Source organism: Passer domesticus, chromosome 3, assembly GCF_036417665.1.
Source record: "Passer domesticus isolate bPasDom1 chromosome 3, bPasDom1.hap1, whole genome shotgun sequence".
NCBI classification, from domain to species: domain Eukaryota; kingdom Metazoa; phylum Chordata; class Aves; order Passeriformes; family Passeridae; genus Passer; species Passer domesticus.
The window spans coordinates 121686010-121713815 of NC_087476.1; the positions used below are offsets into that span (position 1 = coordinate 121686010).

The 27806-nt window shown below is 45.5% G+C and overlaps 1 protein-coding gene across 8 annotated transcripts in view; it reads left to right on the forward strand.

Annotated features, from left to right (window-relative positions):
- The window catches only part of BMP2 (bone morphogenetic protein 2), a 272416-nt gene that overhangs the window by 119496 nt on the left and 125114 nt on the right, over positions 1-27806 (forward strand). The gene's annotated exons all lie outside the window — the stretch shown is intronic.

A 27806-nucleotide genomic window follows, 5' to 3' on the forward strand; every position in this document is an offset into this window, starting at 1 on the left:
CATCAGAGGCTGGGTCTGTCAGGCACAGATCTGCCAGGTCCAGGAGCAGCCCAAGGCAGGAGGCCAGGCCTGAGCACTTGGAGTCCTTAGGCCAAAGGCTCCTGCAGGGATACTGGTGTGGATGAGAAGAAGGTGACCACCCATTCCAAGCAGTTCCAGAGATCTCTTGGTTGCATTCACCCAAGGCCAGATGTGCCCTTTTAGGTAGCAGAAGCACACAGAAAATGCTGGGATAAAATAAAGGAGTGTTTTGAGATGCAATGGCCTGTGGTGCACAGGACCAGCCAGAGTGGTCTGAGGGCTGTGGCAGCCTGCCTGGGATGGGCTGACCTGCCTGTAGCTGCTGCAGAGGAGCTGTGCTGCTCCCAGCAGCTGGGCCCCAGTGCTGTGAACACAGGGCCTGCCCAGCACTCAGAGCCAGCTGCAGGGTGTGGGGGACAATTTGTCAGGAAAACAGCCTCCACCATATTTTCTTTTCTTTTTCCTTGTTGTCTCTTGCTCCTTTGTTACTCATCTAAATGGCTTTTTGTTTTATGCTAGGTGACTTTGGTTTTGTCTTCCTCATACCATTATTTTTCTTCAGTCTCTTTGGCTTTCCCCTCCTTGTTTCCCTGCTTGTCCCTGCTCCCTTCATTCCCTTCCTCCACAGTTTATGCCAGTAGATGGTGGTATTCAGCAAGTTCTGGGAGTGCCAGTGTCGCTCCCTTTGTCACTATTGTCTGTCCTGCTCGTGTGCCAGGGTTTGTCTGTGCCTGGGTGACTGTCACAGCAGTGATCTGCATGAACAAGAAGCACAAGTTCTGCTAAATTACTCTTTATTTTCCTGCTTGTTAAGTCAGTGAAAGAGCTGTCAGATTGACAAAGAGTCATAAATGTCACCAGGGTCATCAATTATTTGTTGTGATGTATGGGATTTGGGAGAATTTTGTGTACACATTTCTGTGGGGTTACTCACCCAGCTGGCAGAGGCTGTGTTGGTTTTGTAGCCTGCTGTTTGACAAAAAAATAGGGCAGGAAATTGTGGAAACATAGAATGGCTTGGGTTTGAAGGGACCTCAAAGATCATCTAGGTCCACCCCCTTCTGCTGTCCCAGTTTGCTCAGAGCTGCATCCAGCCTGGCCTTGAACTCTTTCAGGGATGGGGCATCCACAGCTTCTCTGGTCAGCTTGGGCCAGACCTCATCACCCTCACAGGGAAACATTTCTCCCTAATATCTAATCTGGACCTACCCTCTTCCATCTGTAAGCCATTCACCCTTGTCTTGTCACTCCAGGTCCTTGTAAGAAGTCTGTCTCCATGCTTCTTGTAGGCTCCCTTCAGGTACTGGAAAGCCACAATTAGGTTACCCCTAAGCCTTCCCTTTTGCAGGTGGGACAAACCCACTTCTCTCAGCTTTTTCTGATAGGAGAGATGCTCCATCTCTCTAATCATCTTGGTGGCCTGCTCTGGGCTGGCTCCAGCAGCTCCATGTCCTTCCTGTGCTGAGGGCTCCAGAGCTGGATGCAGCACTGCAGGTGGGCTCTCATCAGAGCAGAGGGGCAGAATCCCCTCCCTTGGCCTGGTGCTCAGGCTGCTGTGGATGCAGCTCAGAGGATGAGGGAGCTGATTTCTGGGTAAGATTGTCACTGGTTGCAGGTCGTGGGTCTGGATGCCCAATACAGGACAGCTGGATTATAAAATTTCAGACCCTTTAAACCCTCTTGGGTCAGGCGCCAAAGAATTTAAGTTCATGTTACTTCAGCAAGTGAGTTTTCAGCAAGCCTCACCTCTGCTTAGGGGCAGGATTTGCTGCAGGAGGTTGGCTGAGGGCTTGCCTCTCCTCATGGAAGGTTTAATGGGACTGTGCCTGCTTTGCACCCAGTGTGATGCCAGCAGGGAAGAGCCTTATTCCAATATGGGAGGGGAAGCTGTGGGGGCTCCTCCATGCCTGTGTCTGTTTTATTAGTTCATGTGATGTCCATATTCCTCCTTGGAAATTATTTTTATACCACAACCCTGGTGCTTACTTGCATGAGTGAAAGGCTGCAAAGAAGTTACAGAAACTGGATAGAAATTCTGTTAAGGATTAAAGCAAGGATTTTCAAATTTGGGGTGGGTGTAGAGTGCAAAATCCCTTCTGAAAAAGGATGGGCAGCAGTACCAGCAGTATGTGTGCTGTTGGTTCTTGTTCTGCTCTGTGATGCTTCTTGTAAGATCTAACCAGCACTGGCCAAAGCTTTTTTGGAAAAAGAAATGCTTTGAGTACAAAACTCTTCTTGCCTTGCTTCTAACATCCCTCTATAGTTCTCCTTTATGGTTTTTCCACCCCAAGTCCTTTTTGGGCATGTTTGAGTGGGAATAGTGTTTATTCTTTCTCTGAGCTTGGAATTTGAGCTCCCTTCCTATGGAGAGCTTGAGTCCAGTGGCAGATCTGAAACAAATTTGTTGTTTACTATGGAGAGTATAATGAGTCAGTTAGGAGTAGCCAGAAAATAAGAACTAAAATGTTGAAGTGTGAAGCTTTGCTTAAGCTGGAAAATAATTGATTTGTTATAGGAACACCCCTGGAGAGGTCTGAAGCAGTGTGCTGGGTTGGGTGTCTCTTTTAAAAGATTTTCAGGTCTGTGGTATTCAAGAGTTGCCTAGAACTTGCTTCCTACAAGAAGTTGTTTTAAACAGTTTTACCTGAGAAACAAATACTTTGCAGATCTAAAGCAAGAGTCACTTGACCTTAGAAACCTTAACCATAGCCCTGAGGAAGACCTTGAGTGTCACTGCAGGAGCTGCTGCGGTTGCAGTGCCCCAGCCTGTCACTGAGAACACCCTTATCTCGGGGGTGATGTACCTCAGCAAGGCATCTTGTCCCAGGAAGTGGCTCTCTTCCTTTTTCAGTTGCAGCACCCTATTGTTTCTTGTTCTAGCAAGGAGTGTTTCATAGCCAATGTGTCTCCTTCCCATTCTTTCTCTCCTTTGTCATTCCCTGGGGCTTAACCAGTGCAGTTGATAAACGTTCATCAGCATGCTGTGGATTACCTCATCTGAAGATAAGAACTCAATACACAATTACAATTCTATTTCCAAATAACAGTTGGCCAGGCTGTAATGCCTTTCCTCTTCCTAAGACAAGAATATTTGATCTGAGCTCCAGACTGAAGTCCAATGGATTTTGATTCATTATTATTTTTCCAGTACTTCTTTAATTTTCATCTCTTTTTTTTATGGATATATTCCAAAGATTGCTGTCCCACATCTGAAAATCTCTGAATGAAAAAGTGTGTTCTCCAAGATCCTGAGATGAATGATATCCATGTCTCCTAAATGTTAGCAATGTTACTAATGCTGCTTTGTCTCCACATGTATTAACAGGACTGCCTTAGAGATGCCTTTTCCATGCAGAAAAACACTATTCAAAAATCCCTTCCTCTACTATTTTTGATGTATGTTTTATCCAAATTTCTTTTGTGGGGAGGTTGCAATAAGAATCAAAAGCAAGAACTAGTATAAAGGGGAATTTCAACATCTGAAATAGTGTTTCTTTTTTAATTCAAAGATACTTTTTGATCCACAATCACAGTGTTTAGTTTGGGATTTTCATTGAAACTGAAATGAAAACTCCTGAATTTTGCTGACAGTTGAATTGTGTTGGTTGAAGACGCCAAATTCCTCCAACAGAAGTCTTGCCCAGTTCTAATCAGCATTGCTGGAAGAAACTGTCTGATCCTGCAGAAGTCCCCTGCAATCATTGGAAATACATGACGAGCTCTGGACTTACTTCCCTCCATGTAACCGTGGCCCACATTGCTGCTGCTCTCCCACATCACCCTGCTGACACCAAACCCTCCTCAGTGTGGGGCTGAAATTGCCAGTGCATTACAATGTGTTCATAGCAGCAACATCTGCAGGCTTGGGGTTCATTTCTCAGGCCAGCTGAGAACATTTCACTAATCCTGAATGCAGCTCTTTGCAGGAGAGAGCTGTAGTGTGGCAGGACCCATTTCTAACCTGTTTGCTCACTGAAATGCTGCTCTCCACTCTGCTGGAGCCAGCTGGCCCATGGGGAAACATGTGATGGACACTGGTCCTCTGCCTTGTTCTCAGCCCTGGGTTCAGGGGGGCTGTCCATGCACATAATAACATGTTTCTGATGGGCTGTTAATTTTAGGATTCCTGGCTAATTGCCAGCTAGACACTTGGTTGACTTTACAGTGTGAAGTACAGCTCACGTCAGCCACTAGCACTGCCAGCTTGTCTTGCTAACCCAAGGCATTAAGAAGCCATGAGTCAAGCTTCTCAAATCACACCACTGGTTGAAAATTATGAGATTTGCAAGTAACACCTTGTGGGGGGTTTATTTGACTGGGGATTGTTCATGTTTCTATACTTCATTATCTGCAGCTGAGGGAATTAGCATTTGACTGTTTTGGGTTTTTTCCTAACAGCAGCTCTGATCATTGCTCCTGATATTATATAGTGATATATAATTGTTATTGAATACTGGTCACACTACCAGTATTCAAGGGTCTTTGTAGAAGGTCTTAAAAATAAAATTGGCAGACAGCTTTCTGCCTCCTGGCCTATCAAATTTAACTCCCAAACTTGAGCATAACTCCCTGAAAATTTTAAAGACAAGCGTATGGGATAATTTCAAAGATACTTGATCCAGACATTTCCAGGTTATGGGGCTGACAATTCATTATCATTCTTAGGTTCACATGGCATGTGATGACATTTCCAAAAGGATGTCTGGTTAGTCCTGCTCTCATGTAATATACCAAACTCTTGGAATTTGGGTTTTGGTGGGCACTGGGTGAGGAATATCATGTGGTGACATCCATAGGAGAGAACATCCTGTGGTATAATAGGCATTGTATAAAGGTATAATGTCCCTTCTTAAAGGGATTTTTGCTTTCCTCACAGGGTCTTTTTCCCAGATTTTATCCACTTAGATATTCCAGAAGGTGTTCTGCATGAAAGGCAGTTTTTGTAGTAGGGAGGTACTAATGCAGGGTGGAATGGAAGGCCACATCATTATTTTCTCTTTTGTTGCTGGCTGTTTAAATAAAAGGAATTTCCTTTTCAGAAATTATCATTGTTTGATAGTTATGAAAACCTGAATAGTGCTGGGATGAGTCTCCTCTTCAGTCCTTGCTGTCTCCATTGTGCATCTCTGCACACACAAACTAAATGAAGCTGCAGGGTCTTTTCCAGTTTGAAGAAGGCAAAGGAGAAAGTACTTTATTCCTGTTGTCCGTGGCTTCTTGGTAAAATGCCAGTTTTTGAAGAGTCCCAGACTTGCTCTGGGAACTCCTCTGGTAACCAAAGATGTAGAGGTGGTTTCTCTTGTATTCCAGGACTCTCCAGGTGTGTGCAAAGTATAAAACAGGCACTGATGCTGACGAGATATTCCTGCCAGCTCCTGTCCTTTCATCTGCAGCTGGTAAGGAACCTCCTTTGAAAAGTTTTTTACTAGGAGAAAGTAAGTCTCTCCCAAGGATCAGGGAAAGGAAATGGCTCATAACATGGGAGATCTCACATCTCCATCTCTTTCATCCCTACCAGAAGCTCCACTTCAGCACCCAAAGTATCCTCTAATGCAGCGTGCAGTGTCTTGTACAAGGCTTCCCCTGATAGTGCAAATGCAGGAGAAGCTTCAAGGTCTGTAGGCTGAAGTCAAGATTACAGTTAGGGGTGGATTTCATACCCCAAACCCTCTGTGCTTGTGCGTAAGAGTCCCTGACATTTTGGTATGTTTAGAAAGTTTTCTGGAGGAAAATACAGTAGGGGTGCTTTTTCTCAAGTTAACCCCTGATACAATCTCTGCAATTCCACCAACATTAATTGCATGTCTAAAGACAAAACATCAAGTTATTTCTTTGGTCTTTCTTATTTGGATTTTACTTTTCCCTTTTATTAAAAAATAATTATCAGCAGGACATTACTGCATTTGAAAACACAGGAAATGTTTTTGTTTCTTTAAACCTTTTGGTAGAAAATTTTCCTCACTTTCCTTCTAGTTATGATCCGTGTCTCATCTGCACTTGTCAGGTGTTATCCAGATCTAATCAGAACAGGCATAAAGAGATGCTTGAAGCTGTCACAAAGGCAGATATATCTGAAAAGAATTCCCTGAACAAACTCCGTGCAGGTTGGCAGTGGGGGAAGGGAAAGTAAAACTGAATTTTAAGCTGTTTGGGAGAGGCACTGTCATTATGTGCTGTATGCATTAAATGCAAACACAGAACAGGTTCAGGTCTGTGGCTGCTGCTCCTAGGTGTGACAGCAGTACAAATGAAATAATAAGATCAGGTAATCTCAGCTGGTCATTAACCCTGCAGTAAATGCCTGTTTCATTTGCCAGGTAGGAGCACTCAGGGACCTCAGCTAAAATTGGCACCTTATTGTGCTAAGCACACACAGACATCTAATTAAAGGCAGTCCCTTTCAATGAAGTGTTTTTTGGTGTGGATGGGTAAGACAGATAAAGGGTGGGAGCACAACCAGCCCTGTTGCACAGACAGGGAGCTGAGCAGCTCTGGTGTCCCAGGGACCCTGCTGTGGGTTTGCTGTGCTGTCCTGGAGAATTGCTCTGGTCAGCAGGGTCTCACAGCCTGGCTCTGTGCTTCAGCCACAAGCCCAACCTTCCCCTGCAGAAGGATGCACTGAGTTTCTTGTTGCTTAAATAGAATCCCCAATTTACATGTTCCTTGTTCCTCTTTTAAAAAAAGCTTCCTGACCATTTTGGTTTCTCTCATCCTCTCGGTGTGTTAGTCATCATTTAAAATACACACAATGATTAAAATGAGTCTGATCATGTTCTAGTACAATATTTCAGGGTGGCTACTTGGTGTGACTTGCACTGAGGACATGAAATGCCAGAAGGACCAGTGCAATCAACAGCAAACCTCTGTGCCAGAGCGAGTGGGTGGGGTCATGTGCCGTATACAAGGGATTCATAAATGTTTACTATAATTTGCTGTCTGATTATATTTGACCTCTGTGGGTTGGCACATGTACTGATTTATTGCATCCATGCTATCTTAATTACTAAGGACACAGATGAGAGCTTTTTGAAATTAAAAGTGACTTATTTTCCTCAATTACTTAAGTGCAGAGGCTCAGGCACATAGGCAGCTGTATTTTTCTATCAAGAGAATATATGATTTGTACAGCCAGTTACACTTGTTTGTGGTTCCCTGGACTCTGGGTATGTGCAGAGGCAGGCACTCAGAGCTGGCTCATAGGGATATGTTTACCAAGACTTAGCAAACTTTTCCTTCTCCCACTGCTGGTCCTGCTTACAAAATATTGCTCTTCCGAGTCTCAGCTGGAACTGGAAGGCAGAATGAGGAAAGTCTCTCAAAGGTTGCTCCCAGTGTTTTTCTAGCCCAGCTGGATGCAGGTATTATTGGAGACCTCATGAGAAGGATTATTCCAACAAAATTTTCACCCTGGCCTCATCAACTAAGGAATACAAACAACTTTCAAATAAGTATCCAAGCTCAAACTTGCTTAGCCAAAGTGAGACACTGAAGCTTTTGAGGCAACCCTGCTAACACACTCATTGTTGGACCATTTTGAATGTGTGACACCAAGCAGCTATGCAGCAGGTCAGCAGGGATTCATTGGATTTTTTTTCATAGTTCTCATGTTGAAATGCCTCTGAACAACCAGGTCAGACATTAGGAAATCTGGTTTTCTGTCAGCTGTAGCCCTGTCTTGGCCTTTGCAAATTTAGGGAAAGATAATGAGAAGCTGTTTGTGATTTTAAGTTCTCTGTCTGGAACTTGAGACTTCCTCAAAGTCTCCACCTTTCAGAGGCCCTCTCTGTGTAGCCTCTAAAACTGAAGAGTCCAAATTGTTCTTTCCTTTCTCTTAGTTACTGTTGCACTTCTGTGTGCAGAAAAGGTACATAATTGTATCCAAGGATGTGAATTTGCAGAGTTCTGGACTTAGGGACTTACCAGATTTATTCTTATTTCACATTAGTTGTGCTCATACATAACTCAGCTGCTGCTGGTGGCATCTGTCTTCACATCAGGTAGCAGTGCAATGCAGTGATTTTCAGCATCTGATCACAGGATCCCAAAAATCCTCTGCAGGATCCAAGAGAAGTAAAATATTGTTGTAAACTCTGAACTGCTATAAGAAAGATGGGAATTAATTTTCTTAAAATCTCTGTGATAGTTCCTCTCATGCTCATCCCAGGATTTAAAATACCTAGTGCAAACAACAACTTCATACAGAAGTACATTTCTCCCTTTAACAGATCACTTGTTGAGAAAGCTGAAATAAATCCAGGCTATTCCAGTCCTAAGTCTGCCTTCTTTTCCAGAGTGTAAGGAGGAAAGGGGTAGACTGAATTATCACTGTGTGTGTGAGCTGCTATGAATCCCACGGCTGCTGCAGGACAAACCAGGCTGCAGGCAGGACCCCTCAGTCCAGCCTTCCAGCCCCTGCTGCTCAGGCCCCTTGTGCTGCTCCTGGGAGTGCAGCACAGAGAGGGGCACAGTCCCTGCTCACCCCCTGTGCCCCTACAGTGCAGCTGGAGGTGTGATAGCAGAGCAGATAGCCAAATAACCACCAGCTTTAATCTTCCCTGGGTTTGGGGCAGGCTGGACAAGCCTGCCTGGGATGCCATGTGCATATTCAACAGCTGCTGCCTGAACAGGGTGTTCTCCACTGCTTAAGGAACCCAAAGGAGCAGGACTGGAGCTGGGCAGTGTGTTGCTGACATGCCTTTGACTGCGAGGCTGCTGAAAATTGAGGTGTTGGAAGTTCTCTGTCCTGAACTACTGCGGAGATGCTCCCATTGCTGTCCAAATCTCAAGTCCCATTGCTCTCACTGCTGTGAGTCCTGAAGGACTTGCAGTTGGAATGTGCAGGGCAGCTCTCTGTACAGGCTGACAGAAGAGTGACTTCTCAATGGTGGTGCCAAAAGGCCAGAATGATCTGGAAACAGACCAAATTGCCAATCCAGATCCATAATAAAAAAATAAGTTGTTTTCCCTAGATCATGATATGGGTATAGGTCTGTGTAACAAAAGGATATTAAGACCCAATGATGGAGGAGGGAAAAGCAGGGGAAAGGCAAAAAAGGCTTGGAAACCTGAGACAACAAGGGAGAGAAAACTGAAGCTGTTAAGATGTAAACATGGATGACGCATCCTCAGGTACGCTGGCACGGGGAGCTGTGTCTGGGACTCTGCAGTACCAGAGGAAGAAGGGAAGTATAAGGAGCACAAAGCTTTCAAACAGGCCCCTGCAACAAGTCAGAACTAACCCCCAGAGTGAGATTGGAGGGAAATCAGCTTGTAGAGACCTAGAGAGCCAGTTAGCGAGAAGTTGTGTAATTAAACCCTGAGTCCAATGGCAGCAGAGTCCTGCATGAAATCATGATTCTACTGAAATCAGTGGCAAAAATCCCAGTGATGTCAGTGCAGCACCTCCTGGCATTTCCCCATAACAATCTCTGCTGCTTTTGCCCATGAGCTCCAGGACTGTAAGTGGTGCCATGTCTGCATGAAGAGCAAAGGGCAGTTGTAGGTAGATGTGCACCAAAAGCACTTTTTCAGAAATGTGGCTCTTTGATTAGGTGTGTTTCTTTGAAAAGTCTTCTTTGGGAAGTGCCACTGTCATATCAAAATATGGGAAGTCTTGAAGAACAGTAACTTTCCAGCTGAAGAAATGGAAAATGTCATTCATCCCAAGAACCTGATGGGACACCACAGACACCATCTTGAGCCCCAGTATTCAGGGACTGGCTGAAATACTGACTGATGTTCTACCTCCGTGTCAAATTTCAGCACAAACCCTCGTTCTGTTTAGTGAGCAAGGCAGAAGCTGAACTCAGAGGCCTCCTTGGACAAAACCCTGTTTGTCCAGCTGCTGCATAGGAAAAATCAGCTTCTTCCCAGGATAAGCCAGCATCTTGCCACCTCTCAGAAGGTGTATTGTCACCTCTCCAAGGGTAACAGCATCTCGGGCTGAGTCCCTGGATGCAGGAATTGGACCGGGACCGACTGTGGCAGTCAGTAGAGGGGGGCAGAGAGCCGCACGTGGAGCAGAGCCCGTGCTGGGCTTTGCAGCTCTGGGAGCAAATGCGTGAGAAGTGGCGTTGGTGCCGTGCCTTTACAGTGCACTGCAGTGCTGGTCAGCGAGCAGAGACCCTGCGTGCTCGGATGGATGGAGAATAATAGTTCAACAAAGGAGCATTCTTGGATAAATCTTGCTTAAAATGAAGGCTGGTTTTGCAAACCAAATTCAAAGCCATGACAGGCAAGACTTCATTTTATCTGCTGCTAAAAGGAAGATGCTTAAGGGCCTGTCTCCAAAGGGAAAATACATGCTCATTTAATTACATCTTTTCTGGTGAAGGGAGAGTTCATTATTATTACTATTTATTATTATTATTATTGTTAGACATATTAGAAAGAGCTGTGTGCTGTAATATCCTTCACTGCAACCACATTGATTAGCACTAACTGAGAATGTAGTATAATAGCAACACGAGGCACCCAGGACTCGTTTAGCCTGTCCTGGTTGTTCCTTAATTAGGCATGTATAAAATAAGAGGTACAGCACCTGTGGAGATTCCCAGCACCTCCTGCTATGCTGAGGCAGGGGCTGCACTGCATGAGAGCGGTAACCAAATCCTGTGAGTGTGTTTACATTTTGAACTTACCAAATCTTCCCAAGTGGAATGCAGGGTCCGGTTTCAGCCAAGGAACTGTTAGCAGTGAGTGAGAGTTAATGGATCAATCTGCTGTCTCTTGTCAGTGCTTTTACTGTTGACTTCTGGAATGTGTTTGATGAAAAGAAAGCAACTTCTTGAGACAGAAGATACAGATGTAGCATGTTAAGGTTGGGACCTACACGAACAATAAAGCAATGTTATCAGCGCTTCGCTTTCCCCGTGCTGCTTGCCAAAACTGACAATGGAATAGCAGCAAAGCATTTCTTTTTTTAACTACCATAACTGTTTGTTAACCATTTGCTCTGATTCTCTTTGCAGACACAGTCAGATATTGTGCTGCTGTTATAAGTGAAAAGTGCTGGATATTTTATCTGGGAACATGTTGCACAGCCCCTTGCTGCCTTTCCATGGCCAGTGGAAGCTGAACTAAAATGGAATTTGTGGGACAGTTCAGCTGAACCTGTTGAACTTCTGTTCTAAACTTCTGAACAAAACTGTTGGCTTCCTGTGCTTTACGAGCTGCTCACCAGCAGAATGCCCATGCACCACGCCAGTCTTATGGGATGATTCCTGCATGCCACTGAGTCAGGCTGTGACCCAAATTGCAGTGTGATTTTGGGGCAAGTGGGCTGCTCCCACCCAGCAGGATGGAGTGTTGTGTGGAGGGACCCAGGCTAGCTCCTGGGAATGCTGTGGTGAGTGCAGTCAGACTATTTTCCACTCTCCAACACCAGGGTTGGTGCTCCTCTCCCAGAGCCAGGGTGTTGGGAGTCATCTCTGATGTGCCCGCTTGGCACTGTGGGTACCCCTGTGCTGTGCGACATAGCCACAGAGGCTAAAGCCCAGATCCATGGAGGTATTTAGGCTTTTAACTCTCACTGAAATGAGCAGGAGTTAAAAGCCTAAATACCTTTGGGGATTTGGGCCTAAGTGGCTTACAGAAAGCCTGTGGCACAGCAGAGGCTCTGAGATTTTGACTCAGAGGCCAGTGCCTCCGATATGAAATCATTCTTCCTCTCTACATCTGGTAGCAGTTTGCATTCACATTTCCCAGCTCAGGCCATCAAAAATATGCCCATGCTTAAGACAGGAGGTGAAGAATAATTTAGGTAATTGAAACTACAGCAGGAATGTGGTTCTGTCAGAGGGCTGTTGCCTGACCTGGAATTTAACCAGACAAGTAGGGATAGGGGAAACTGTGCGCCAGCTCCTGCCTTTCAGGTGCATGGAAGGCAGTCAGTTTCTCTGGAAGAAGGGCTATAAATAATTGAGCTTATGTGTCTGCTGAAAAGGAAGCCATATTGCTGGGAATGAAAGCAGGAGATGTGCCAAACACTTGCCTTGTTATCCACATGACTGTTTATCAGTTATAACTAGAGCTGAGCCAGTAATTCTTAATGGGTAATTCATATGATGAATATCTCCCCCTTACACTATGTGTGAATGGTGTATGAACCAGCCATTACTTTCAAATATTTATTTACTAGTCACAATTATTTGTTTAATACTGTGAATAATTCATGGTTTGTGTAATGTTTTCAGGCAGCTCTCTGAAAGTAGCCAATACCCAGGCTATTTTCATTGGACAGGGAAGTAAATGTCGCCTTTTTATGATTACGCCAGTGTTAACTGAGGATAACTTGAAGTCAAAAGGCTGGATCCCTCACTGATGTAATTTGGCATAGCTCCATTTTTTTTTCCATTGATTTCAAATAAGCAGTGTTAATTCACACCAACTTACTTGAAGGCCCTGAAAAGAAGAATTGTATGAAGGAAGAATGACTCCCACACCATATTGTCCCAGGACTGGCTAAATGTACTGCATTTCACAGTCACATCTTTTCATTAACATTCTCATATGTATAAATTCAAAATTCACATTTAAAAATATCATTTTGTATTGATATCTCAGTTTCCTATTAGTTAGTAGCTTTGCAGTGAATTATGCTTGTGTGATTGCACACACAAAGTGATGCTTTTTGCAGAAATAGTCCAAGTTCAGTTTTTATTTGCAGGCCAGTGGGGAAATTGTTTTGAGGACAAATCTGTGGCTTGTGTTGAGGTTAACCTGAAAAACTTCCTTGTTCAGTGTTCAGGACTTTTCAGCTCCAGTATTACTTTTACCATTACAAAATCTTCCCTTATATAAGTCTCACTGACGTCAGTGGAGCTTTGCCACTTGTATTTGCCTTATCAGATTTCCAATCCTTAAAGCTATTTTAGAAGACATTTTTAACCACCGTCTCTGTGGTTCCCAGCTAATGATGGTAAAATAGAGCAAGGGGTTGTGTTGGATTGTGTCTCTCTGATTCTTGCACCAGCTGCCCGTGGTCTCCAAGGGGTGTCTGCCAGAAGGATGTGGAATACTTCTTGCCTTGTTTGTCTCCTGTATCTGGCCCTTTCTGTTCCAGTTCCCTCCATTACAAAAGCAAATTATATGTAGTGATACCACAAGAGAACCAGTTGGAATTAAAGGCTTGGTCCCTAAAAGCAGATTTGTAGGTAGTTTCTGTTTCCAGATTTCCAGAGCAGCACACCGGGCTTGCACTCAACATTGCTGCAAATTTCCCAGCTAAATCTCTAAACACCTGTGGTTTTCTTTGGGATTTTTTGTCTAGCTGTACAGAAAATATTGTAAATGCTGCCACGGAGATTGTCACCATGATGTAGCCACGGTCTTGGCTGCAGGATCCTTGTATTCACAGCAAAGAGATTGTTAACAGCACTTCACAGGGAGAAGTCCTGTGCTTTTCTTTCTTCACTATTTCCTCTCCACTCATGCTATAGCTCCTAGAACTGCAAAAGCATAGAGAAAAAAGTCACATTTCAGAAAGATCTGTTGCTTTTCTTGCTGGAGTAGCACAACTAATTTGAGTGTTAAAGAATCTACTCAGACTAAATGTCCAGGTGCACGTCATTGCTCACTACACGTAATTTACTAATGAGTGGATCCAGACAAACAAACCGAGGATCCAGCATGCCCTCTGGCTGCCTATAAAAATGAGGAAAGATAATGAAGTGGTGTGAATCAGGGCCTTTCTGCAGCAGCGAGGCATGAAAAAACTGGAACACAATAGCTTTTGCAGTTAGGTACCTAACACAATCTCAAGAGTTCTGTACCCAAGCACAGGGGCAAGTCCACTTCACAAACCTTGGAAAACGTACACGGTTGGCTGTTTAATATTCTTCACGTTTCTGGATGTCTTCACTGTGAAATTTGTCTACGTTTGGGTTTTGCCCATGCAAAGGTAAGCGTGATTCTCAGAAAGGCACAGCTCCTGACCTTTCTTTAATTACAAGCAAATGCAGGGGTTGATGGATATTGCCGTACTGTTGGTCTCCTCTGTTGAGTGAACATTAGTGAATGGCCTTCTGAGAAACAGTGGGGTCTTTGTAGCACAGCCTGCAGCTCACCAGAACACACCTGACTACACCAAGCTCTTTTTAAGCAGAGCCCTGCACAGTGTCAAAGGAAAATGTTTTATTGTAAGTGTAGGGAAGAGCAGATGCACAGAAGAAAGGTCAAGGAAGAAGAGAACCAATTGACTGGCTAAAACAGAGCATCTTTGGGGATTCTTAGCAGAAAACCTCTTTGCCTTCCAACCACTGTGATGGTGCAGCTTCAGAGAGAAAGAACTTCTGTGACCTGAAAGATACGGTACCTTTTGTATCAAGTCCTTCCAGCCAGCTCACAGGCAGTAGTTCTCCAGCCATGTCCTGTCATTACAGCTGTGTCCTGGGCTGTGATTCAGGGCTCAGCCCTGCAAACACTCGGTTTCCCTTTTGTGTTTGTTCTTGTATGACTCCCTCTTCTGAGACACAGTCCTCAGAGCTGCAGGATTGTCAGATTTTCCCTGCTGGCACAGGCAGTGTGGGAGAGCTCTCCCAGGCCACACAGGGGAGCTGGCTGCCCGCATGGTGGTGCAGCCACACCGTGTGCCACTGGCTGGGGACACTGTCCACCCTGTAGAGCTGCAGCAGGGTCCTGGTGTTCTGGGCTATTTCATCAGGACAGACGTGTGCATGCCCCATATGGAGATGCCTCTAAGGGGGACATTGGCACTAGCATGTCATGAGGTAACAGTGAGCTTCTGAAATGTCTCCCAGTGCCCCCCCCTGAACTGCACATTTATGTCACAGAGCACTAATGGAGGACATTAGCAGGATTCCTCTGGGATGGCTCCAGGGCTGCACCCAGCCTGGAGCAGCTCATGCTGGTGGCTGCTGCCATTAGGCCTCAGCTCTGTGAAGGAAAGAGGGAATGGAATCCTGCCTGTGTGGATGTCAGGTTCTTGGCACCAGCTCTGTGTATCCATGTGCCTCTTGTTTTGCACCACTTACTGTTACAGAAGTGGTCAGAGATGCTGCAAGTGCCACCCAAGCACACTGACCTTCCTTCCCCTCCCCAGGGCCTTGCTGTTCATTTCTGACATGTATGTAAGACTTTGGGAAATCAGGTTTCCTTTGATGGGACTCTCCATGTGCTTGCAGTGATTTCTTTATGCACACACCTTGGTGAATAGGGACTGGCAGGTCGGATGAGGCAGCTGCAAACTACGGGGTGTGTAAGGGGCAAAGGGTGAATTTCCTTCTCTCCCCTTGTGTAGTATCTGATCCCATCTCATGATAGTCCCCTTCCCATTACTTGCACTCACATAATTACCAGCCCTTGCTCTTTTGTGCTGCCTCTGGAGGCTGGCACTGTTGAAGCATGCAGTGCTTCCCTATGGACCCTCTGGGGCAAAGATAGGAAGAAACACTGAAATTAAATGTAGGTGGGGTTAGCAATGATAATTGTGTTGGATCATAACTTCCACTGATCTAATTAATGCCACCTAAGTTGTGGCTTGTGCAACTGCTTTGATTTATTGGTGATATCCACAGTTGGCAGAGTGATGTTTTTGCAGAGGGCCCATGGCTCTGATACATGGAGTGATAGAAGCTGGATTTCATGAACATTGTGTGGTACAGCTACTGTTCATGATGCTCTTTAGAGGCACTGGAAATTGGGGATCCAGATAGGATGAATCAAATAGGCTGTCTGGCCCAATTAACCTCCTTCCAGCCCAAATCCCTCACACTGCTCTTAAACCAGCGTTTTCCTACTGAATGTGGCAGAACAAGCTCTAGTTGTTTCCAGCATTAAGTGACAGAGTAAAGATGACTCTCACCTAAGTTCCAGTTTATGTATTTGTTTTATTGCTCAGGATATGTCTGCATTTTACAGCTGAGTATGTCAGGAATTTAGTTACAAGTTGAAACCGCTTTATAATGCGTGGCTATAAAGATCAAAGGTTGCAAAACCAACCTTGGAGAGCCAGGTCCTGCTCTTCCAAGGCTCATCAATCATGGCTTAGTTCTGGCCCATCTCACATGATCTTACATCGTGTGCTGTCATTTGGACAAGTGTTTATCCACAGCATTAGGCCAGGGACTCCCACAGCTCAGGCTCAGTATTGCCATCGGTCCCTGACAGCACTTTCCTGCTTTTTATTTACCTGCTATCTCTTTTTCCTCCTCTGATTCTTTTCTTTATCTCAAAGTTGATAATTTTAGGTATGTGTTTCTGCTAGTGGCACACTGGGAATTCTCAGTTGTTCCAGCTGGAAAAAAATCAAGATCAATATAAGATCAAGATAAAGATCTTCCCTGGTTCCCTCTGGCTATTTGCTGAAGGCCATTACGTTTGTATTTACTGAACTTCAGTGACGTTCTGCCAGCCCATGAAGCCAAAATAAAGTAGGAGAAACCAAAATAAATGTTTTATCAGTGAGTCTGACCATAGTCTCCTATCAGACAGGTCACTAAGGGAAGAGTGAACCAGACTTTCTGCACCACTGCTGTCAATCTGACTACCTGGACAAGTCACATTAGTTTTGGTTTCCCATCTTTGCTTTTTTTCAGTTGTGAACCCCTTGAGTAAGGGCCAGGCATTTTACATATTGGGGCACCCACAGTCTTAGGAGACTCCTTGCATTGTAGTAGAAAAAATTATCTTTGTGCAATTTATCATCTCAGCTTTGCCTGGGAAAACTGGAATGCTTATTGTTTTTCTATGAAAGATTCCTTGGTGGGAGATATAGGAAAAACTGGTAGGCACTGGGATCACTGGCAATTCTGGGTTTTAGATCTTCCTAAGTTAATTTATCCCCAAGGTATGAATTCTGTCAAAAACATTTAAAAAATTTATTTTGTCTCAAATAAAATGTATTGTGCTAAACCACAATACTTAATTTATTATTTTTAAAAAATGTTTAGCAGCTTCTTAGATTAAAAAAATTCATAATTTCTCCAGTGATATCTCAATTAAATATTTCAATAAAATGAGCATCGGTGTATTAGATCTAACAGTAAGACATAACAGCTGTTAACTTTGGGTTTTAGTTTTGCTGCTTAGGTGATAGAGTCAGTGGGATAAAATGTACTTTAGTAATTTTGAGACCTGAAATTTTCCCTACTTCTGTTCCTGAATGAACTCCTTTGTGGAACCCCAAGGAGTCAATTGAGTACATAGTCAGTTGTCATTGAAGTTACAGGGTTAGAAATGAGAATCCATCCGAGTGTCTGTTCAAGTAACTCATTTGTTTCCTTTCTGAAGTGGCTGTTTCTGCAGTCCCAGCCCAGTTTTCTCACCCCATATTGCCCATTGCTCCCAAGGATCACTGGGAAGAATAATGAGGAATGTAATTTGCTTGTTATTGTGGCTGTCATTGTCATGGCTGGAAGGTTAGAGTCCCATTGACAGTGAAAAGCCAGATTTTAAGTAATTGCTGAGTCTAGGTATTTTTTTTTACTGTCTTGTCTTTGGATATGTGAGAAAATCTTAAAGGATTGAGTCTTAATTTTTGAAGGTGCCTGAGAAAAGAGTCTCAGGCAGAACTGCTTCCTGTTCTACTTTGTGCCTTTGACGGTGCAAGAAAGTTGCATCAAAAGGAAAGCAGAAAAAAACAAAAAAACCCCAAACCAAAACAGGGAATCACAGTTGTATTATCATTGTGAAGAAGCATTTTTATGCAAATGCATGTAACAGTTAAAATAAAACTCATGTTATGTTGCCTTTGACTTTTGTAACTGCTGGGGTGTGACAGGATTCAAACTTTTCATGGCATGCCAAAAAATATTTCTTAACATAAAGGTACTTTGCCTAGCTAATGTAATTATGTCCATTACTCACAGGGATTCCATCTTGTCCTGGACTTTGTCTTATTCCCATATTTACTGCTAGGAGGAGATGGGGGTTGATATCAGCGTTCTGGTGTTTCTTGCTGCTGCTGCTCACCCCTGGAGAGCCTGCCAGAGGTTACATGGGGAAGGAGGACAAGAATCTGGCTTGCTCGAGGATTGGGAATGACAGGAGTTCCTGGCAGAGCTGGAGACAGAGGGAGGATTTGGGCTGGTGGCTGCTGCAGACCTGAGGCAGAGGCTGGGTGAATCATGCTGGATGGGTCCCCTATGGGCCCATGAGCTGTATTTCCAGCTGGAAAGGTCCCTGGGGATGAACTGAGTCAACACTGACTTAGGCTGGGGGTCTGGCTTTTGTAGGTTTGTGCAGGTCCTCAGGAATAAAGTCATGGCAGGGTCTGGAACTGGTGGGGGAACAAGCCTACGTTTGGCAGCAGTGGGACCCTCTGCTTGGGTTTCCACCTAAGGCTGTTTGGGATTGCAGTTTGAATTTGGCTGCTTTTGTCAAGGATTGGCTTGTGTAGCATTGGATGGGAATTTCAAAGACATGGAGCAGAAAGTCCTTTAACCTGCAAGAGGGCAAAGTTGTTTCTCCCCGTTGATGCCCGTCACTTCTGAGGGAGCCATTTTTCCTTCCTCTGGAGGCAGAGCCCAGAAGTTTGTGTCACGCATCCCCCGTGATCAGGGGGTATGGGCAGCTGCAGAGACCCAGAGCCTCGAGTTGATTTGATCTGTACCTGCCTCCCTAACTACGCCTGGCTTCCTCTGACCCAAATTACCTAACTCAGCTGGAATTTCCTTCCTCATATTCCTGCCCTTACATCTCTGCACTCACCTGCTGTATTTAGCTGGCTGCAGTGGGGAGGTGGGGAAGCCGTGCGCTAACGCTGAGCCCACCTCTGCCCTTCTCCCCGCCTGGCTTGGAGACACACTGTGTAAATGGAATTTTTAACATCAAAAGTTTCAATTACAGCAGGAAATGTCAGGCCGACAGAGTGCGACTGTTCCAGCTTTCCCATAAGGAATACTCCCACCCCTACTATTTACCCATATGGAAAAAACAACCTCCTATGGTATTTTTTTAAGTTCTCAGGTAAACGGAGCTGAATGGTATCATCACATACACGGCAGGCTTTCTGCAGGAGATGAAAAAGTGTAAATCACAGCACAGGGTCCAGAGCCTTTTACAGTGCCTTTTTCATGGAAGAAAATCCCAGGATACGATAAAATCCCAGGGCTAAATGGGATGGGGGCTGTTCAAGAGACAGTTTAGCCCCCGGCAAGTCTGGGAAAGGGAGCAACATGGAAACATTGCTCTTGGATCAGGAGATGCTACAGAAGGCAGCAAACACTATGCTGGAGAAGGTGGGTTATGGGAGAGCCTTCCAGGAGACACAGAGGGTCAGTGCAATGTCCAGCAGAGCTGTGCACCTTCCAGACGAGCCTGGCTCTGCCTCCTTGGTGCTGGCTCAGGAATAAGGTCTCCTATTGATCTTTTCTTCTAGGGGCTGAACCAGTCTAATTCTCTCAGCCGCTCCTTTGTCACCGTGAGCTCCAAGTCCTGATCACCTTGGTTGCTTTCTCCTTAATGCATCAAGAAAATGTATCTGCAACATGTTTTGTAGGTCACCAGATTCAGCTTTTATTGGAAGAAATGTAGAATTTTTAGTGTGGCCTCAGAGATCCGTACTGGTGTTGGCCTTGCTCCATAGCACAGAAATGCACTGCTGAGATGGGTGATACAGCACTCCTGCAGGGACTCCATCATTTGCCTCCAGCAGGAACAGATCATGCTTTTAATGACAGCATTCAACCCGTGGGATCATCTTGGACATACTGGTTCCTGGAATCACAACTGGGCCTTCCAAAAAAGCCTGGAGAGCTTCAGTGGTCAAATTAAATCAGTGAATGTAGTGAGGAATTTGGCACTTAACTCACCTGGCTCTTCAGGATGATTCAGTGTATCCCAAAAGCAGGCTCAGTCAGACTGTTGTCCAGCAGAAAAGTTGTTGCTGTTGACTGTTCAGAAGTGTTTAGGATTTCCAAATGGCTCAGCAAACTGCTCCCCAATGGGAAGTGTCTATCTTCATGTGTGCTGAGTGCTACTCATCCACAGGAGGGAGGTTTGTGGAAGGTGGGTTGGCAATGTCCTGTGAAACCTCCTTGTGTTTCTCTGCAGGACAGCACAAATCAGCACAGTGCAAAGTGTTCTGCGGACATGGGGCTGCAGTGCTCCTGGTCAGGGCAAGTGGGAACACAAGCATTTAATTTGGTAGAAAATGGTGAGGTTTAAATGTGCTTTGATTTGATAGGAATATGAAATGTTTCTTGAAATGAAAATAAAACTGATGGGAGAAGATTTTACAAAACAGCCTTTAGTTTGTTGGTTAAAGAATTCACCCAGGCAGAGGGACCTGAGCACTGAACTTGCTGCCCTTGATCAAAGAGAGCAGGAATTTTTCCTGACATCTTGTGAGTGAGCCTGGGTGGTACTGAAGAGAGCTCTGTGCTCAGCAGGACTCAGGGATTTTTGGGGTGGGTTGCAGCACTACTTGGGGAGATGAAAAGGGAACAGAGCTACGTGGCAGGAAGCAGATCCAGCCATGGGTTCATCCATGGGCACCATCCTTGGCAACTCAGCTCAGCTCTGGCCCACGTGACACTGGGACGACCCTCTAATGAACAGAGGAGCAGGAAGAAGGATGTGAGATAGAGTGGGAGAAGGCATTCTCTGAAATCTTTATCTCCAAATACAAGTTTAATAGATGTCAAGGGTGCTTGTTTGTCTTTTCTTTTTTGAAGAAGCTTATTAGCTATGGGAAAAAATTGTAGAGCTGTTCCCCATGATGTAAATCTGTAGAGATTTAAATTAATGGGAGAAATTTGCAGCTTGTGTAAACAGGCATGGCTCTGTGGAGTCACAAGAAATTATACTAGCTGAGGATACAGCCCATCATTTTTAATAGTTTTGTTCTTCCACATAAGAGAAGGCAAGGAAATGGGGGATGTAACGGAAAAAATGAAGGAAAAAACACAGCACGGGATTAACAAAGCCTTGGCCATCACTTTTCTCAGCCTCTGCATGGAAAACATCTGCATGTTACAGAGCACTTTGATGTCTGCCTTACAAATCCGGGCTCTCCCACCCTGGGAATGGCACATTCACAGGGCACTGCCTCCCTGATGGTGGCTGCCCTCGCTGGGAACAGGTGAGCTGAGCATTGCCAAGAGCAGCTGAGCACGCACCACCTGCTGATCCCAGCGAGCTCCTTCTGCTGGTCTGTACACAGAAAATATGGGAAGGGTCACAGTCATTGTTCCTTTGGAGATATTAAAGTTTAGAAGCTGCCTCTAATGACTGATGTATAGTAGTAGAGGGTGGTCTTTCCATGGAAAGTTGATGGCTACTACATAAGCCTTGTGTGGGTAAAATAAGTCACATCTTTCTCTCAGGAGCTAATGAAGGGTGTTTGGTCATGCATTAGAACTGTGCAGCTTTCTAATTTCAGAGCTCTGCTGGGTGAGCCACTGAGCAGGACTGTGGGAGACCAGCAGAGCTATTTGCAGATCCCTGTTGGGCTTTATGTCTCTCCCTGTAGGAACCTGGCTGACCAGTTCTGTGCCAAGCCTGCGGGCTGGAGCAGCACCTCCTGTGCATGTGGTGGTCTTCGTGCTCTCGTTGCTTTTGGAGGTGCAGGAACAGCAGCAGGTTCCCTGTCCTAGGCTCAGTCATAAAATGCAGCTCAGAACAAGGCAAAACAGGAGGGCAGGAACGAAAGGATGCACACCAGGCCAGCTGTGTGTGCAAAACAACTGCACTTTCCTTCTGTTGCAGCCACTCAGCATCTGAGCGCTCACCTGGAATTCCTCAGGATGTAGGTGGACAGGGAAAGCTGATGAGAAGCTAAATGGCCTTTGCAGCTGCCTGGGAGTGATACTGATCTCATCCTAAGGGAGGCATCTGCTGCAGGCCAGGTGATTTTCTTCCCAGAAGTGCCTACTCACTCCATTAACTCTGGTGGGAGGTGAATGTGGCTGAGCAGGTGTAGATACCAGATTGTTGGGATTTGGGTTAGAAAAATACCCCATCCTTTGCTGCAAGGCAAGTGGTGGTGAGGCTGGCTCCTAGGGAACAACTGCAGGTCAGTGAGTGAAGGGTCAGTCACACAAACCTGCCTGAAGGCCTCTGACCTCCCTGCAGCCCAGCAAGAAACAGAGCGGTGCCTTTGGAAAACTGGCCCTGGAATAATCAGTTATCTTTCACCAGCTGCCAAGCCAGGCAAGGTGTGACTTTTTTTCTAGGTTATCTTTGGAGACAGTTGTGTTGGAAAAAACAAAGACAGCATTTTGTGAGGCAGGAAGTGGCCAGCACTGGGCAACTTGTGAAAAGTCCTGTTTTCTGGGCCTGGCCAAGCCCATTCTCTCAGTGGAGGCAAACGCAGTGATGACATCAGTGATGATGTGCATTAGATGTCAGTAAAGCAAATGAGCACTTTGGATGGACTTGCCCTTGAAAAAGAACGTTCCCTTTTGATCTGATCCACAGATCCTGTGCCCTCAGTGTGTGGGTCTGTGCACCTCACTTCTTCCACATGTTGACATCACTGAAACTCCACACTGGGACAGGAGCAATACACGTGGTAGCGAGATTATCACAGAGATAAGGGCTCTGGAATCATTGTGGAGGAAAATTCCCCATCCTACTCCTAGCCCACTGTTTAATTTTGTGTTACATAGCAGGGGAGGATGGTTCTGTGATTGATCCTCCGCTGAGATCACTGAGTTCTCTCTATGGCAGTACTTGCCATACCAATATGAGTCATTTAGGGAGTTCAATTAGTAACTTGTGAAACAAATTAGTGTGATATTAAAGGCCTGATACAGTGATGTACTTCTGAAGTGATCTGTTGAAGGACTTGCAATGCAAACTATTGTTTCTGATAATCATAAAGCAAACTGATTCATTCAAAAGAAAATATTCATATTCTGGGGTTACCATCCTCTGCCAGGAATGTGGCACTGGAGGAGGACTAGCATTGCACAGTGCCAGTGAGCAAAGGAGAAGGGTTTTTTTATGGAAATGGCAATAGCTTGTAGGTTGCAATTAGGGATCTAGGAGTCAAGGTCACTCTTTCTGTGTACCTGTGAAATCCTGAACAAATCTTAAGGCAGTATCCAGACTGCAGTTGGGCCAGAGGATGCCAGAGCTCATCACTGCAGTTGGGTTGGCTTTAAATTCCAGATTTTGGGTGCCAGGTGCACTTATGCCATCACACAAGGGAATGCCCATGTTGTTCAGTGGACATACCCTCTGCTCTTGGTGAACAGTCCCACCAGGAGCCCTCCTGAGCCTGAGTTTGGAGAGGGACAATGAATATACAGGAGGGGAGGAGAGAGGTGCAGTTGATTCCCCAGTACATGTGCCCAAAGCTTTCCTTCCTCCAGGCTGCCTGACTTAGTTATGGGTGCAATCTGGTGTGCATTCCAGTTGGAGACAGACCTCCAAAAAGGTCCTGTGCTCAGCTCTTCCTCAGTGCAATGCTGAGACTTGGGCCCAAGCAGCAGCCAGGCTAGCAGCCAGAAATATGGACAAAAGGCAGGCAAGTCACAGGGCTGGGCACACTGGATCTCACTCGCTACAGTGATGTGGAAATAGCCTTGGATTATATTTTAAAACTATTTAGCTCTGACCCACATTGCAGTGAAGTCAATGTGATGTTGTCAGTGACTAAAATGGGCTCTGGAACAGGCCTGCAATGTTACCAGTGCCTTCAAATACTTCCTTCACCTGTAGGATGAAAGTCCTTCTCCCGAGTCAATGGGCCTCCTTACTTCTTCCTCCCCTCTCAGTTTCCATGGGCCCCTAGCATGGGAAACAGCCTTATTCATCTTTGTATTTCCACGTCTCTGAATCAGGCAGGTTCTGGGTATATTCCACATAGAAGCCTGTTATCTTTTCAAATGGCAAAAAAGAGGGGATTTTTCCATAGTCACATAGTTTTTCCACAGAAATGTATTCATGAGAGTTAAACTTGCCCAAACTATGTTAATGTATGTGGTTGGCTTCTGTGCCAATTTTCATTGTGAATAAGACGCAAAATAAAAGGGCTCTTGTGTCTCCCTTTCCTCCTCCTTGAATCCCTCCCATAATTTTTGAGTTCATAAGCCCATTTTGTATGTGAATCAGATCAGGAAAGGAAAGGCAGGGGGATTACTTTTCCTTTTAAACTGTGCCTTTCCTCTAAGCTACTGATAGACACATGGAAGTTATGACTGAAACAAGGGCTCGATACAATGGGGCTGGATCTTAGAGTCGGTGTAAATTGGGATAACTCCATTTATCCTGAGCAAAACTTCCTGGTTTACACCAAAGGAGGACACAGCCTTAGCTCTTGAGCTCTGTTCACTGCTGCCTTGTTATTCCAAGGCATTTTCATCTGACAAGAGCAATGGTGTCTCTTTTTAATGCAGATGTCTGACTTGAGCTTGACAATCTCCTTCCCGAGCGTGCCTGGTGGGTCAGCACAGCACACACAACACACGAGCTGCGTTCAGGCAGCTCTGTAGCCAGATGGCTATGAAACATTCATAATACAAGCTGTAGCTATTATGAGCCATTTCTCTTTGGTGCATGTCCTGACAAGCTGCTGTTATTAAGTTTCAGTGTATTTCTGTTAATGTTACCTACCTATTTTCATTCCTGTGTGCTGTCACACGGAGCTGGTTGGCGTGGTCTTGGGAACTGGGCTTCAAGGCTCCTCCCTGTGAAAGTTGCCAGCTCATTTATTTGTTTCTTTCCAGTGGTTCAAGCTGGTGCGTTATTCAGAAACTTCTGAAAGAGCGGGGTTGGGTAAACCTCTGATTCAGTTCGTTTGAAAGCACCCTTGAAGTCCTCCTCCACATCTTGCCCTCCTGTGCCTCTGAAATAGGCTTGACGAGGCTAATTTGGAGCCCGTTCCTGAGAAATCATCCAGGCTGCTGTTGCAGAGGTCCCTCAACTTGAAGGTCCCTGTCCTCACTTGCAGAGCTGGGATACTTCTAGTCTGGGCCCTGGCTCTCCCTGGTTTCCTTTTTACATGGCAGTAGTCAAGTTGCATTCAAAAAATGTGTAATCTTGAGATTGGCTTCAGATTTTAGTGCACACAGACGGGTGAATGTTGCCTTCTGGTTTTTGCATTAGAAGCACTCAGCTCTTATTCACAGAGGATAAAAACTGACTTTAAATAAGAGATGAGGTCCTTAGGTATGAAAATTATTTTAATGGAAAGTCACTGTGTGTAGTAGTACTCACTATAAAACTGTGGGAGTTGGCCATTCTGGAGAAATCAGGCAACATCTGGTATTTGAAGGAATTATTCACAATACAAGGAGAGCCTTTTGCTCCTGTGCAGCTGAATATGTAGCAGGCAGATCTAAATTACAATTTGTGAATGTTTTGCTACAGTGGTGTGTGCAGGACCCTGACAGGGTGGGTGAGGCAAAAATAAGGTCTCTGACAGATCTTGGTGTCTCTCATTTCAGCTGCTGCTTTCTGGGGAGGAAGGGAGAGGAGTGAATGCAGTTGTTTTGTAATGGGTGGCCTGAGAAATTTCCATCACAGTTCTGAACTGCTCAGGTGGACCCATGTTCTCCTTTCCCAGCCTGTGAGGGGAGACAAAATGTCTGGCAGACAACAAATAAATTATTTCAGAAACTGTCTCCAAGTGCTTTTCACCATGGTGCTTGACTACCCAGTCCTGCAGACTTCCTTCCCTTGGCCTTGGCTCTAATCCCCAGTGCTCCCATCCTTCCCTGGGAGGGGCCCTTCTTTCCCATCTCTCGTGGTGATACCAAGGTCAGCCAGGTGTTCACCTACAGAAACCAATGTCTGAGGCTGTGCTGCAGACCCTGAGCTGCACCAGGGAAGGGGCCTGGGATACCTGCTCACCCATCCACCTCTGTGTGCTCAGGAACTGTGGCAAGGCTTTGTGTACTGTGTGTGTCCCAGCTGCAAAGGGAGAGGGCTTTCCTTTGCAGTTGTGTGTAAATTATTGTGGAAATGGAGAGTAATAATGCTCTCATTTTGAGAATTGTCACTAATGCTTGGTTTTGAGGCCAATCATTCAGCTCCTGTTATCTCTAGGAATCAAGATGTTTATCTGTCTAAATGATTGCAGTGTGTCTCAGGTATTTGAAGGTGGTTTTTCCTATTTGTGGAGGAAAAAAAATTAAAATAATCAATCTTTGTTTCCCAAATTATCAAAAGCTTGTTAGCCTCCAGAAGATCTTTTTATCTGCAAGGAATAAAGCAGATATGTCCATACCCTCAACCAGTATAAATCAGTTAATGCCCTTTGCCCATTATTTTTTTTCTCATGCAATATCTCTCAAGAGGGATTTAGGCAATGTTTAAACATCTTCTTGTTTTCATGTGTCTGGTGTAAGGTTTAACAGAACTACCATTACCCTGGCTTTTGGAGGGCTTGCATCTGATGCCACCCAGGTCTCCATGGCCTGCAGATTGGAGGAGGAAGGATGTAACTCATTTGCCAAGGAAGACAATTTCTTTGAAGGGTCAGTGGAGAAGTGTGAGCTCGAAAGGTGAAGGAGAAGGTGGTGGAGCTGAGTTCAGATGACCCCAGGTGCCAACACCGTGCACACATGTGCCCCTCAGGTCACTGCAAGGCTGGGGCAGCTTTATCTGATGTTTAGGCAGCGCTTCACCTAAGGCCGTGGGTGCCCTGGAGGGCTGCTGGAGCTTTAAGACTTCCCAGTTTTCCAGCTGAATTCACTGGCACTCTGGCCAACTGGAATATGTCACCAAAAAAATCAGGTTGCTACAAGAAATCAGAATTTTTATTCCTCCCAAAATAAAGCCCAGAACTTCTACTTGCAGTTGGTTAGATTGACTGGGACATAGAGTTGGAAATGAAAATGTTCATAGGGACAGAGACCCCTCTGCCCAGAGGGAAGCCTGCCTGGCTCAGTCCTGACCCCCCTGACAGCTCCCAGCCCCACTGAGTACCCTGTGTGCCCCCCTGCCTAAAGGCCAGGGCAAATCCTCATGGATCCACACGCAGCTTCCTTCTGGATGGGGCTATCAAATCAAAGCATGCTGACCCTTCTGGCCAAGAAGGTCAAGTTGCTGCAATTCTCCCCCACACTTCTTCCTTTTTTATTTTAAGGGTGTGGTATATTTTGTAAGTTTTGTGTTTATCAAGAAGTTGATTGTGTAAATAAAATTGTGGCCTTGTGTGCCAAATAGCTGGGCTATGGTTTCCTGGAGGAGAGCCAAGGCGGTGTGTGGGAGCGTGCCAGTGTTGATAGTTCCTTTGCTGAGGAATACGGCGTGTGTGCAGCATGGAGGGAGGACACTTCAGCCTGCCTCTGCTTAACCCTTCCCTGGGCCCCTCTCCAGGCCTGCCTTGGGCTTCCCCCAGCAGGGCTGCACAAACACTGGGAGCATTCACCACGGCCCAGGCTCTCCTGGAATTGCCTGGAGCCTGGCCAGCTCAACAGGGACTTTGCGAGGCTCAGGATCCCACCCAGATTCCACGGTGTTCCCTTCAGCACGGGCTCCAACACACAGACCTCAAAGGGGCCTCTGAGAGAGGCCAGGTCAGGCACGTGCCTGGGGATGCCAGGGCAGGGACAAGGCCTTGGGCTGAATGAGAATCAACTCCCTGACTGTAATGACTTTATTCCCTATTTACTACCAAGTGCTATCCAAAGTTTATCCTATTTCTATCCCACAGAGGCAGCCAGAAGTTTTCTCCAGTGGCTGTTCAAATAGGAGCGGAAGCACCACACAGTGTCAGAGTATTTTCAGCAGGAGATGGTGCTTCATGCCACTGGAGGCAATGGGAAGATTGCTAGGAGGCTTTGGGAACACCAGAATTGTGCTCTGGTTGCTTCTTTTGTTACTTTTCCCCTACAAATCACGCAGTCCCCATCTTAGAGCAGCTCTTATCT